Source organism: Parus major, chromosome 5, assembly GCF_001522545.3.
Source record: "Parus major isolate Abel chromosome 5, Parus_major1.1, whole genome shotgun sequence".
Taxonomy (NCBI): Eukaryota; Metazoa; Chordata; class Aves; order Passeriformes; family Paridae; genus Parus; species Parus major.
Window position 1 is genome coordinate 57759170 of NC_031774.1, and position 13877 is coordinate 57773046.

Here is a 13877-nt window from a genome sequence, read left to right on the forward strand (position 1 = left end):
CGGGGCCCGGGGTCCCCCCGCCGCCGCCACTCACCGCCGCGTCTGGGCAGCTCCCGCTCCGCCGCCGCCAAGCGCGGCCGCCGCGGCCGTAAAACCCGCGGCCAGTTCCTGTCGGCCCTTACGACACTTCCTCCCTTGGCGGCAGCGCCTGGCGACGGCGGGGCGGGGCCGGCGCCCTCAGGACGGTCCCGGTGCGGGGAGCGCCGGTCTGGGACAGGGACACGGGAGAGGGGCAGGGGAGCGGAATCAGTCACAGAGTCACGGAATAACAGAACCACCTGGGTTGGAAAACAACCTGAGGTCGTTGAGTCCAGGCTGTGACTGAACACATGCAGTCTTTCATAGACTCGGAGTGTCTTGAGCTAGCAGGACCCACAAGGATCAGAGCCCAACTCCTGGCCCTGCACAGACACCCCAACAATGCCACCCTGTGCCTGAGAGCGGTGTCCAAACTCTCTGAACTTGTCAAGCTGGGGCCTTGCCCGTTCCCTGGGGAGCCTGGGCAGTGCCAGCACCCTCTGGGGGAGGAACCTTTTCTGATCTCCAATCTAAAGCTCTGGTGACTCAGCTTCCTGCTCTTCCCTCGGCTCCCCTCGCCCAGAGGGAGCGGATCCGACCCTGTCCCTGCACTGCCTCTCCTGAGGAAGCTTTGGCTGCTCTGAGGTCTGATCTCTGGGCTGGACAGACCAAGTGTCCTCAGCTGCTCCTCACCAGGCTCCTCCAGACCCTTCCCCATCCCTGTGACCTCCTTGGATCCTCTGGAATAGCTCAGTGTCTTTTTCTTTGGACATCTCCAGGGATGGTGACTCCGCCACCCCCCTGGGCAGTCCATTCCCAATGTCTAATCACCCTTTCTGTCAAGAAATTCTTCCTAACACCCAATCTAACAGTCCCCTGGCACATCTTGGGAGTATCTCCTCTCCTCCTGTCCCTGTTCCCTGGCAGCAGAGCCTGATCCCCCCAGCTGTCCCCTCCTGTCAGGGACTTGTGCAGAGCCACAAGGGCCCCCCGAGCCTCCTTTACTCCAGGTTGAGCTCCCTCAGTTTCTCCTCATCAAACTTGTCCTCCGGACACTTCCCCAGCTCCATTCCCTTCCCTGGACTTGTTCCAGTCCCTAAATGTCCTTCCTGAATTGAGGGACCCAGAACTGGACCCAGAGCTGGCAGTGTGGCCTCAGCAGTGCCCAGCACAAGGGACAGCCACTGTCTGCTCTGGGTTTTGTTTGATCAGCCCGAGCAGGCACAGGCGCTGCCCACAAGGATGTTTCCAGCTCTGTTTAGTCTGGGGACAGGCACCAGAGGTGTTTTGGTGACACTCTGTTGCAGATCAGAGCACAGGAGTTGCTGCTTTTCCTTCCAAAAGCTGCATGAGGGACATCATTCCTGCCTGGATAAGCCTTGGGCTGCGTTGTGTGACTGATAACAGTGGAAATTCAGCAAGGCTGAAAGACGTCTCAAGCCATCTCTGCTGCTCTTCTGCCTCAAAAAATCTCTTTAGGAGTGCTACTGGATACCACAGAAACAAACAAATCCTTTAGATGTGAATATTAATGTGTACACAAGGCCCCTCAAAATGCAGAAAGATAGTGGGTTTTTTTCCTTTTCTCACATAAAGCTTTGAAGGGCCCCACCAAAGTAAGACTTTTGTTTGCTACAGTTATTTTTCAAGGAAGTGACAGGTCTAGGCTTAAAAGTAAAATCCAGGAACTGCTCTACATGTCCGAACAGGATTCTTTAATTAGGAAGAATAAATGGTGTGGAGTTACAGCCTCCTGTTTATTAACTGCTTAGTGCTGGAGTAAAGTGGGAAAAAAAGACTTGTTGGAAACTGAGGGAATTAAAGGCTTTTATTCAAAGTAATTACTTATGGAAATACTGAATTTTTGAGAAAGAAATGGGTATCTGAATGCTTTTAGATTTATTTATTCTTTTCCAAGTCTCCTTTGCCCCATCCCTGGAAGTGTCCAAGGCCAGGTTGGATGGGGTCTGGAACAGCCTACTCTAGTGGAAGGTGTCCCTGTCAATGGCAGGGGGATTGGAACAAAATGATTTTTAAGGTCCCTTCCAACCCAAGCCATTCTGTGATTATTCTGTGATTCAGAAAGGTTAATTCATACTGTCTCTACCCATGGCTTTGTGTCCTGCAGATCTGTTTTTAAACACTTCTCTCTGCTCCACAGAGGTGTTCACATACAAAACTGTGTTCAAAGGTTTCATTTTTATTTTTGTGTGTGTATTATCAGGCACCAAAGGACCCTTGTGGGCCCAATGGAATTGCTCTGGCACAAGTTCACTGGCCTGGGGTAGTTTAAACAGAAAGAGCAAACAAATGTCAGTGGAGGACTGGCCCAAATTCTGCTCTCACTTGCCATGTTGCTGCTATTGGGAGAGTCAGAGCCACATGTTGGAGGGATGTCTGTGTGAAGAAGACAATCCAGGCCAGGAAACATTGTTAGAGAGGGTTAAGAAGATCTAAATGACCTTGAAAGCCTGCTCTAGTGGAAGGTGTACCTGTCCATGGCAGGGGGGTTGGAATGGGAAGATCTTTAGGGCCCCTTCCAGCCCAAACCATTCCATGATTCTATGATTCTATGGCTACTCCTGAGATAGTCTTAAGTTCCTGCTGTGCTTTAGGTTGTTTTATTTCTCCTCTCTGTTATGAAAACAGCTGCTTTAAAAATGCATGTTCTCAACCAGAAGCCATACCTTTTTATTTTTCCCCATAATTTTAGGTACATTTTTCTCTTTAGTTTTCCTCTTCTGCTTTTTGAACGTCCCTCAGCCCTGAGCACGCTCATGCCCATCACAAACCGCACGTTCTGAGGCAGGGTTGAGGATGAGCTCAAAACACAGGCCTTGTTGTTTGTCATTCTTTGTTCAGTAACTCTGTGACCTTGGAGGTTTCCATGGTTAATTTGTTATGAAAACAGCAACTTAGCAAACTTTGGAAACTTAGTTCCAATATCTGTGAAAAGAAAGGGAACTGCTGGTGGCCTTTCTTTTCTCATTGTTTAAGCCAAGTACCCACACTTTAATTTACTTTCACATTTGCTCTCAAGGTATTATAGTAGAAAATGGACATCTAAACATGCCTTTGTTCCTTGTGGTCACAAAGTGACATCCCAGACGCACCAAAAGTAAGGATGCTGGGGATAAAATATTGAGCTGTATTTAGTCTGGGAAATAACATGTAGGAACAGATGTTAATTAACATAGGAACAGTGCTTAATAAATAAGTTGTTGGGCTTTTTTCTCAAAGAAGGTGAAGTAGGTTGACATGAGCGTGTGACACATAAGAACTGAAAGGTTCGCTGTTCTTCACTTATTAACAAAAATTCTTTAAAAATGTTACTCCTAGTGGTGACTGCATTACTTGAGCTCTGTGTACAGCAGCAAAGCAGTAATTAAGTCTATTTTTCCTTTCCACCTGTCCAAATTAAAAAAAAAAAAAGGATATACTTTGGAATCTGCTTTTTCACGTGGGCAAATAAAAGTTTTTTGTGGGACTTGTCGGTGCTCTGGCCCTGAGGGTGTCCCCCTTCCTTTGCCCATTTGGGGTCAAGGTCAGCTTTGAGATAGGTCCAGCATGACTCTTCCTGCTTCACCCTGTGCTTCCCCATGGACTTGTTGGGCCATCTGGGCTCTCAGCTGAGCCTGCTCACTCTCACCAAGGTGTCTCTGCTTGCTTTGCTCAGGTGTGTTGGGATGTGCCAGCCCACCCTGCTGTCCTCACCTCTTCCACCCATCCCACCTCACTGCCACGCTCAGTCCCCAGCTTCCCTTCCCTTCTGGACCAGCTTCCAACTCTGCCATTTCCTGAGAGCAAGTCCTCACCTTTCCATGGTGAGCAGGAATTCTGCACTGATTCCTTTTTTTCTACTTTTTTTTTTTTGGTGATGCTTTCAAAATTTAGAGACAGGCACTGTGTGGGCAAAGATGCTGTCATTCCACTGAAGCAGCCTGGCTCTGGTCCTCTGCAGCTCCAATAAATACCAGAGAATAGCAAAGATGTACCTGCAGGTCTGAAATTTCTGCACTGAACTCTGCACTTAGAGAGGAAATGCAACATGTGCTGGCAGAGGTGGGAATGCCAGGTCTGTCCAAGTTCCTGAAGCAGCAAGTAGAGAATCATATAAAAAATAACACAGGGTTATAGGCACAGGGAAGGAGGAAATCAGTAAAATCAAAATGAGTGTGTATGCTTCAAATAGTGTTGTTCAGTTCCCACTGAGGAAAGTGGCTGTTTGAGGGCAGGGTTTGTGCTCAGAGAGGGAATCTGCCATGTAAAAGAGGTTAATGGGGAAAGGCTGCGGTTCGGAAAGTGTTGTAACGAGAGAAATCACAAGAGGGGAGTGTTGTACAGCACTCCTGCATCTGCAATTCCCACAGCACTGACCCCGTGCCATAATCCAAGTTTATTTTACCAGAGGAAGATACAAAAGTCACCGCCTGCATCTCTTTTGACAGCAGTAACATTTTTCTCCGTGTGAGACAAGGACTTGTCATGTCAAGATCAATAAGCAGGAGAATTGTCATCTCCACCTCTGTAGCTGTGTTGAAACCAAGTGTGAAATAACAATGAGAGAGGTTTGACAGGTTAAAAAAAGTATACAAACCAGACATCTGTGAAGGATGAGTCAATCATGACAATATTTATTTAATTTCTTGGTCTTACCTCTTTTTTCATCCTATAAGTGAAATCATGTGAGCCTTTGATCACTGACTGGGAGCTGGCTGCTCTTTCCCTGTCTACTGTCAGTGGCAGGAAGAAACCACGAGTTGGCAGGAGGAAAAGGTGTGTCCATAACCTCATTCTCCTGATAAGGTACTCTTAAGCTTTTCAGGAAGAGTTTTCTACTGCCTGCTACCCTGCCAAGACTCCTTTTGCTGTACAACACAGTACCCTTCAGTAGTATTGGGAAAAACAGTGGAAAGAGCAGGGAAAATCTCTGTCTGTCTGTGCTTAGAAACCCAGTGAAAATGCACTTAAAGAGCAGAGATGCTGCTTTGGAGATGATTTCATGGAAGAGGATTGATTCCACTGTGCCTGGCATCTGGCCTGGGAGGCTGATGTGGAATGATTAATTTCAAATGCTGCACTGCACTGTGGATAGCTGGAGACAGCTCTCCTCTTCCCAAACCTTTCTTGAGAACGGGGAAAGAAGGAAGAGTTTGGGAAGGTGCAAGTGTGACATCCTGGAAAGGTCAATGTATGGCTGCAAAGCTGATGCTGGCAGCTGATCTCAGCTGGACCCAGCTGCACTGAGAGCAGGCCCTGGCACAGCAGGGAGGGTGCTGTGAGAATTGGGCATGTCTGGCTTTCTCATCCATCATTGTTCCCTGCTCCCAGCATTGCACAAGGAGGGATTTGCACTTGGGCAAGTCAATATGTTGATCTCCTTGCATGAACTGCTCACCCACACACTGGGACCCGTCCCACTGCATTGTGTGAAAGGAGCACTCTGGCAGGAAATTCAGGCCTTCTTTCTTGCAGTAACACCCATCAACAGGGTCAGGCTCAGTCTGACCACTTTGGCTGGGTTTGGTTTATAGCTGTCAAACAGAACAGTTACAGCATATTAAAAAAATCTTGTGATGCTAGAAGCGAGCTTGCTGGAAGCTGTGCAATAGAGACAGACCAAAGCTGTAGTGCTTTGAAAAAAAAAAAGAAAACCAAACCCCAAACCAAATAATAATCTGCCTAAAACTGATTAAAATATCATGTAGCAATTTAGGTCATTAAAATATGATTATCTTTTTAGAATGTCCTCTGCTAGCTCCTGATTTGCTGATAGATTTTCTAAGGTATGAAATATTTGATGAGTAATTACCTTAAAAAACTGAAGGTGAGGATGGAAATTTAGTAAAAAAGGGAAGGGTTGAAAGGACACATCAGTTTACCTTCAATTTCCTGAGAAATCCTGGAACAAATAATCAAATAGTTTGTAAGCATGTAAGAGAAGATAGTCAACATGGATTTGTCAAGAACAAATCATGTCAAATCAACCTCATTTCCTTCCATGGCAGAGTAACAGGCTTTGGGACAGAGGGGAAAACATTCAAGTTGTGAGTCTTGACATTAGTTAGGCTTTTGTTGGGAAAGACATGAACAAGACAAGGAAACATTGTAAATATGGAGTTATAAAGAGATGAGTACAAAGTGTTTCAGAGATTCACCAGGAAGGTGTAAGAGGTGTATCTGACCAGAATTCTGAAAAATGTGACTTGTGTGAAGTCCTGTAATAAACTCCTAGAGACAGGTATCATGGAAAGCTCTCAAAAATCACTCAGCTGATCCTTCCCTCTTGCACAGGAACAGAAGGAGAAGATTCTTGAAGTCTCTGAACTCTGCTTCTGTTAAAATTCCAGCCATAAAATAATCTTTGATTGTCTGAAGTGGATTTTAGACCACAGAATCCTTCCAGCAGGAAGCTCAGGCTATATCACTCATATTAATGTCACTGGCAGAGCATTGAAAACAGAATTAGCAAAGCATTTTGTGACTGCCAATCTAATTTAGTAAAAGTTACATTACCTGAGTATTAATCAGTGTTCCAGTGTAAAGTGGTGTCCGAAATTATTGCTTTCTTCTCTTCTATGACACTACAGAGACAAATTCTTTCAACAGGATTCCCTCAGGGAGCAGAGGGAAAATAACTGGCCTGGGAAGTGAAACTCCTGCTTGCTCCACACCACACTGCACCAGTGCTGGGCCTGTCACTCTCCCTTCACCGTGGCATAGATATTTGAGATAACTAGAAACAGAAACTCCAAAGTGCTGCAGGGAATTAGGCAACTTAAAACAGCATCCTTGCTAAAATTTATCACTGTGCATGCATAAACCCCTTTTTATGCACTCAAGGCCAGTACATCCTGTCCTGGTATTTTATTTGGGACTGTTCGTGACCTTAAGCCTAGATGTGGGTCTAAATATATTGCTGGCTGGGATCTCATGGTTCTGCCTGGATTTTTTATTCTCCCATTCACACTGAATCAATTCCTGATGCCACTGAACAATAACTCAGCTCTGGTTTCCCCAGGGGAGGAATTCAGCTCGTAGTGCCTTTTCTACACTGAGACTCAGTTGGCTCGTGCAGGGCCAGGGATAGGCAGAGGTATTTTGCTTTTGGGGAGGAAACCCAAGTTTCAACACTCCCTTCTGAGGCAGAAAAGAGCTGCCTGCAGAGCTCAGAATAGTTCAAGGGAATTTTTTTAATGGTTTCAGAAATATCCTCCAAGTGAGCTTTGGCAGTGTCTTCTGCACCACCTGCTGCTGATACTCTGGAAATCAGGAGTGGCTGAACGAGGATGGTTGCAATAAAAGTTCCCCAGGAATGGCACTTTTGCACTTGTTTTGATGCTCAGAAAAGCCAAAGAAAAATAACAAGGCACTTTTTGGTCTGAATGCTTTTACTCTCTTCTTTCTTTGAAAAGTCTGACCGGGGATGTTTTAACCACAAAGCTTCAGGACAGAGGATGTTTTGTTCATCCTTGGTTCCTGGATGATCTCTGGATGTTGGTTTTGCTCTGTGCATGCACAGGGTGACCATCCAGCCCAGGCAGTGCAATGCTTCTCCCCAAAACATCAGAGGTCTGGGACACGAGCCTGGTGAGGGCAAAGGGCAGTTGGGAAGCTGGGACACTGAACTTTGTGTGTTTTGTTGGCTCAGAGGGCAGGAGGTGGGGCTGAGGGCATGGTTGGATGGACAGCAGCTGTTGGATATCGGTCACACTCCGTGTGTGAGATGGGATTTGTCAGATCCTTCATCAAGAACAAGGTTTCCAGATACCCCATGCAAACCCCAAAACCCAAAGGAGTAATAAGTGTGTGGAATAGAGGAAATGCTCAGAAGACTCAGAAGCCTAGTTCAAGAGGTAGAGAACTCAAACCTCTCCTACAATTACAAATGGGAGTACAGGTTTGTCTCAGATTTGATCTGTGCATCATTTCCACATTTTCAGGTAGTGATATCCAGTGTAAGTGCTGAAAATCAGGGATGCTGCAAGGTGAGCTTTTCCTGTGCCTGTGTGATCACAGAGTGGTTTGGGTTGGAATGGACCTTAAAGCCCATCCAGTTCCACCCCCTGCCTGGGCAGGGACACCTTCCACCATCCCAGGTTGCTCCAAGACCTATCCCACCTTGCCTTGGACACTTCCAGGGATCCAGGGGCAGCCACAGCTGCTCTGGACACCCTGTGTCAGGGCCTCCCCACCCTCATATCCAAGAATTCTTTCCTAATCTCCAATCTAATCCTACTTTCTGCCAGTCTGAACCCCGTTTACACTACATGAGAACAGTCAGTCTGGCTTAGGCCATGGATTGACCATTATTTGGCCCAGAGACGTGTGATTTTGCAGTGAGATCAGGAATTGCAATTTCCTGATGCATGAGGAGTGTCCAAGTGTCTGCATCAGGACTGGCTGGGCACTTCAGCACTATGGATGAGTGTTGGATGCTGCAGACACTGGCCCCAGCCACACAGAACTCCCAAATCCTGTGTCTGCAGGCTCACAGCCCAGCTGAGCTCACTCCAGCCCCGGCACTGAAGGATCCTTGATTATTGCCTAATTTGAGCCCGGGGACTCAGCCATAACGAGTGGGTGATTGAATGAATCATGCCTCGCTTTCTCTTCCCCAGCACAGCAATTCACCCACATTTGTTCATTACTCAGACTTGTTTGCCAAATAATTTATGCACATAATTTCAGGGTCGGTAATTCATTCACATGCAGCCTGGGTGAGTGTTTAGCAATTGAAATGAGAAAGTCAAGATGTTTTGTTTGGGCTCACAAGTTTTTGTTTCTTGATTAAACTCTCAAAACCGTGTTGTAGGGGTGACTGCTCGTGTCAGTGAATTCAGAATGTAATTTCTGCATTTACCCTCTAATACACACATACATTCACGATGTCTTCACTTGCTAGTAAACACATTGATTGCAAAGTCTGTGAAAGGAGAACACAAAAGGAGTCTAAATTAAGCTAATTATTTAAAACAATGAAACATATGGGAAACTAACCTGTTGTGTGATCTTTTAATTCTGTGCAAAAGAAAAAAGGCTACACTGAAATCTGGCCAAAAAGTAAAGTGATAAAATGAGTACTGGATGCTTTCCAGCATCCTCTGAAACATTCAGGGTAGAAAATGTCAAACTGCTTGAATTTGAATCTTTTAAAGAGGAAAAAATAAGCATCAGAAGCGTAACCAAGAAATCTCCTGGATGTGGTGATGCTTAGCAGAGGAACGGAGAGTGGTAAATGTGGCACCAGATTTTAACACTGTTGTGTCATGATGGAAATCCACAACTCATAAATCCTTCTTGGGTACCTCAGTTCTGGTTCCTTAATGCATGTGGAGGGGGTATATGTACGTATATACATAGAGGGGGAGGCAAAAGGCTGTAGATAAGGTGGAATTGGGAATGACAACCTTTTATGTGTGTTCAAGAGAACCAGAGGGAAGCAGCAACTGAGGGTTTCCAACTATCTGCAGGTGTTTAGCTCAGGAAGTTCCCAAGAGGAAAATTATTGGAGGCTGAGAGAGAATCAGAGGAAACATCACTTTATGCTCATCCTGCTCCTGTACTTCTCCTAGATGTTCACTCTGGCCAGTGCTGGAGACAAGACAAAAGTGAGTGTGGGTTGGATGAGTCTGGGTCAGTGTGGTTGTGGAGCTGGGAGAGGCAGGAGGTGCCCTGGAAATCACAGCCTGGCAGCTCTTCTTTCTGTAGCAGGCAAACTGGCAAAGGATCACCTGGGATACTTGGATATACTAGAGACTGTGGAAAATCAGTCACTGCAGAAAGATTTTTTTTTAGCAGTTTTATTGCAATCATTTTTAAAATAAATTACTTTATTACGGTGTAAGGTGAAAGCCCTGTCAGGGATTTCTAATTGTTTAAAGTAAGGAGAGAAAATACAGAAACATTTTTCACTACAGAGAGGTTATAAAGCAGGATCCCCTAAAGGTCTAGATAAACTCTTGAGGAACAGACCAGAAAAGAAGGGGATTTCTAAGGTGCCACAGCTTGCTGGTATCACACATGGTTTAACCTAAATATTTGTGTCAAGGGAAGAGAATGGATCCTCACTCTTGGTGACTGCAGGGTAAACTTCAGGGAAATTCTGTGCTGGTAAGTCCCAAATAATAAACATGGGAAAGAGTAATTAACCATACATATGTAATCATAGACTCTGATGGGTATTACCCACTCAGGAAAGAAATCTGGGTGGCAGTATTGATAACTCCATGGAGACAAGAATGCAATTCCCTGAAAGTGCAAGAAGAGAATAAACCATTAGGCACAGACAGAGAAGGAAAAATCTGTGTCCTATTTTTTTTTTTAAATACCATCAGAATTATTAATAGACTTTAAGTAGCCAGGTAGCCAAAACATTCTCTGCTCTCATATTCTCATAGCATGAGCATTCACGTGTTTCAACCTCCCATGTATTTGTGCAAGAAAATGTGAGGTCAAGAACAATGGAGAGATGGGGTTGGTCACTGGTCCCATTTTGGAGCAGTCAGCAGTGACCAGGAGGTTCCTTGGCCTTCAGATGAGCAATATGTCAGCTGTGAGCAATTTTGGAACCAAGTGTTTGTCTTGGCTGTCTTGTTTTTGCTGGATGCTGTGAGGAACCATGGCCATGTCCAAGCAGGCTGATGCAGATGGCAACTGCCGCCAGAGTTAGGTCTTCATTCACAAATGGGAGATGACAGGGAGCTGCTGCCAGCCCCAGTCCATCTTCCCCCTCACCTTTGCTGGGAGGGAGATCAGCTTCACACCAAGCCCAAGATTTGGCAGCTCGGTTTGATTCCTTCAGTGGCTCCCAAACAGCTCCATCCAAATTCCCAGAGAGTGCTCAGCTCCAAACCAGACCTCGGCTCCTTGCTGGGAGCCTTCCAGATGGAGCTGTGTGCTGTGGAAATTCCCAGCCCTGTGGAGGTCAGCAGTCACTGATACTGGTCTGGATGTGAATTTAAAGGCTCAGAGCTTTGCTCCCAAGCCCCTGCAGACAAAACCCTCCGTGTTGGGCCTTGCAGCTGGTGCTGGCTGCAGAAGGCTGCCCATCTGTGCAGAGGGAGAAGCCATCAGCACTGACTCACTGCTCCACCACCTCCTACTTTTGGCAGAAACCAGCACAAGCAGACTCAGAAGACCCTGGCAGAACAGAGCACTTGCAGTGGGGGGCTGGGGTTGATGCTGAAGTGATGTGACATCAAAGCAGGCTCAGAGCAGTCATTCCCAGGTAAGGAAGTGGCATCCATGGTCCTGCATGGGCTCATGGAATCACTGCATGGACTCATGGAATCACTGCATGGACTCAGGGAATCGCTGCATGGGCTCAGGGAATCACTGCATGGACTCATGGAATCACTGCATGGACTCATAGAATCACTGCATGGGCTCATGGAATCGCTGCATGGACTCAGGGAATCACTGCACGGGCTCGGGAATCACTGCATGGGCTCAGGGAATCACTGCATGGACTCATAGAATCACTGCATGGGCTCATGGAATCGCTGCATGGGCTCATGGAATCGCTGCATGGACTCATGGAATCGCTGCATGGACTCAGGGAATCACTGCATGGGCTCATGGAATCACTGCATGGACTCAGGGAATCACTGCATGGACTCACTGTACCCTCAGTGTGCTGATTTTCTGGAGGGCAGGAAGGCTCTGAGAGGGATCTGCACAGGCTGGATCCATGGGCCAAGACCAACAGTGTGAGGTTCAACAACACCAAGGACTGGGTCCTGCACCTGAGCCACAGCAACCCCAGGGAATGCTCCAGGCCAAGTCAGAGTGGCTGGAAAGCTGCACAGTGGAAAAGCAGCTAGGTTGGCAGTGGCTGAACCCGAGTCCAGGTGTGCCCAGGTGGGCAAGAGGGCAATGGCACTTGGCCTGGACCAGGAATAGAGGGGCCACAGGACCAGGGTAGTGACTGTCCCCTGGTGCTGGGCACTGGTGAGGCCACACCTCGAGTGCTGTGTCCAGTTCTGGGCCCCTCAGGACAAGAAAGGCACTGAGAGGCTGGAGTATGTCCAGAGAAGGGAACAGAGCTGGGAAAGGTCTGGAGCTCCAGGAGAGGCTGAGGAAGCTGGGAAGGGGCTCAGTCTGGAGAAAAGGAGGCTCCAGGAGAACCTTCTGGCTCTGCACAACTCCCTGACAGGAGGGGACAGCCAGGGGAGGGGGTCAGGCTCTTCTTTCAGTAACAAGAGACAGGACAAGAGGAAATGGCCTCAAGCTGCACCAAAGGAGCTTCAGGTTGGTCATCAGGAGGAATTTCTTCACAGGTTTGTCAAGCATTGGAATGGACTGCCCAGGGAAGTGATGGAGTCCCCAGCCCTGGAGGCTTTCAGGAAATGATGGGATGTGGCACTCAGGGCTCTGGTCTGGTTGACAAAGTGGTGATCAGTCAGTGGCTGGACTCAATGATCTTGTAGGTCTTTTCTAACTTTAATGCTTTTGTGATTCTCTGAAAGCAGGTCTCAAATAACAGGAGGGAATTTTCAGATCAGTTTGTCTGGCCAAACACAATGTCTACAGGCACAGCTCTGGAACTGGACTGAACACCCTTGGCTCTCTCTGCATGCACTGAATGACACATTTTAGCCCTTTGGGCTGTGTTCATCCTACAGTCACCGAGTGAAGTTTGGATGGTCTTGCCATAGAAATGCATATTTGTAATAAAGAACCTGAGTAACCAGCTCAGATCATGGAAATATCGAATCATTAAAGCTGAAAAAGAGCTCTAAGGTCATCAAGTCCAACAATTAACGCAACACTGCCAAGGATGAAGTTAGGACACCTCTTAAAGATTGGAGAGAAGAACCTCACCCTGCAGATGCAGGGACTCATCTCCAGAGTTTACAGCTTTGAGGAGCCTGAAAATAAAAACATCCTGGAGGCAAAAAATCCCTACCCAGACATGCAACAAAAGTCTGCCTGCTCTAAAATCCTAATTTTTCTCTCCAGCCAAGAATCACGGCTGGTCCCTAAAGAGAGGAGATCCTCCTTAAAGAGAGGGGGATCCCGTGCGGGTGGGAGGGCAGGACCAGGAGCCTTCTCTCGCAGGGGAGAGTTTTTCCCATGATGTCAGGGAAAGGCTCCCATTTCCCAAAGCTGTGGCTCAGGCACACTCTTGTGGCTGCACAGAGCCAGTGCACGCTGCTCGGGGCCAGCCCTGCAGCCCTGGGACACTGCTGCCCCTCCGAGAAAGCACCAGCTCCTTCATTCCAGCCACTGGAACCACCCACAATGATGTGGCAGCCGCCAGGATGCTCTAAGAGCTTTCCTGAGTGCTTTTATCCAGCTCTGGCTCCGAGCAGGGCGTGTGCCCGGAGGCAGTGAATAATTTAGCTCCGGTTATTAACGCTGTGCCGTGGGAATGAGCCCGGTTCTGGGAAAAGGGACACCCCAGCTGCAGGGCTGGGAATGAGGCTTTGGGTCCCTAATCCATTAAGAGTCACGGGATTCGTGTCACCCCACACAGGGCATCCTGTGTGACTTCATTTATCTCGGGAAGCGGCTCTTATTTATCCTGGGAACTGCCTCCTCATCCTGCCCAGGTGGGCAGCTTGGGATGCTCTCCATCTCCCACCGGGCAGCCTGGAAATTGCCAGGGGGTGCTGGATCTCCTCTGCCTCTGCTCTTTGGGGTTTTCTGAGGGAGCAGCCTGGGTGAAAGCTCATCAGCCCTGCTCATACCTGAGTGAGGAAAAAGCTGTTGGCAATTGGCTGTGAAAATCAGAATGTCACAAAATGCTGCTGAAAGTAGTTTCTTTCCCTTTCCCTTTCCCTTTCCCTTTCCCTTTCCCTTTCCCTTTCCCTTTCCCTTTCCCTTTCCCTTTCCCTTTCCCTTTCCCTTTCCCT

At 47.5% G+C, this 13877-nt stretch overlaps 1 protein-coding gene across 1 annotated transcript in view; it reads right to left on the reverse strand.

The window, feature by feature from the left end:
• The window catches only part of NAA30 (N-alpha-acetyltransferase 30, NatC catalytic subunit), a 21351-nt gene extending 21245 nt beyond the window's left edge, over positions 1 to 106 (reverse strand). The window contains exon 1 of the mRNA XM_015631497.1: positions 35 to 106. The gene's annotated coding sequence lies outside the window, so the exon portion shown is untranslated. The remainder of the gene's footprint in view (positions 1 to 34) is intronic.
• Between the last annotated feature and the right edge of the window lie 13771 nt (positions 107 to 13877).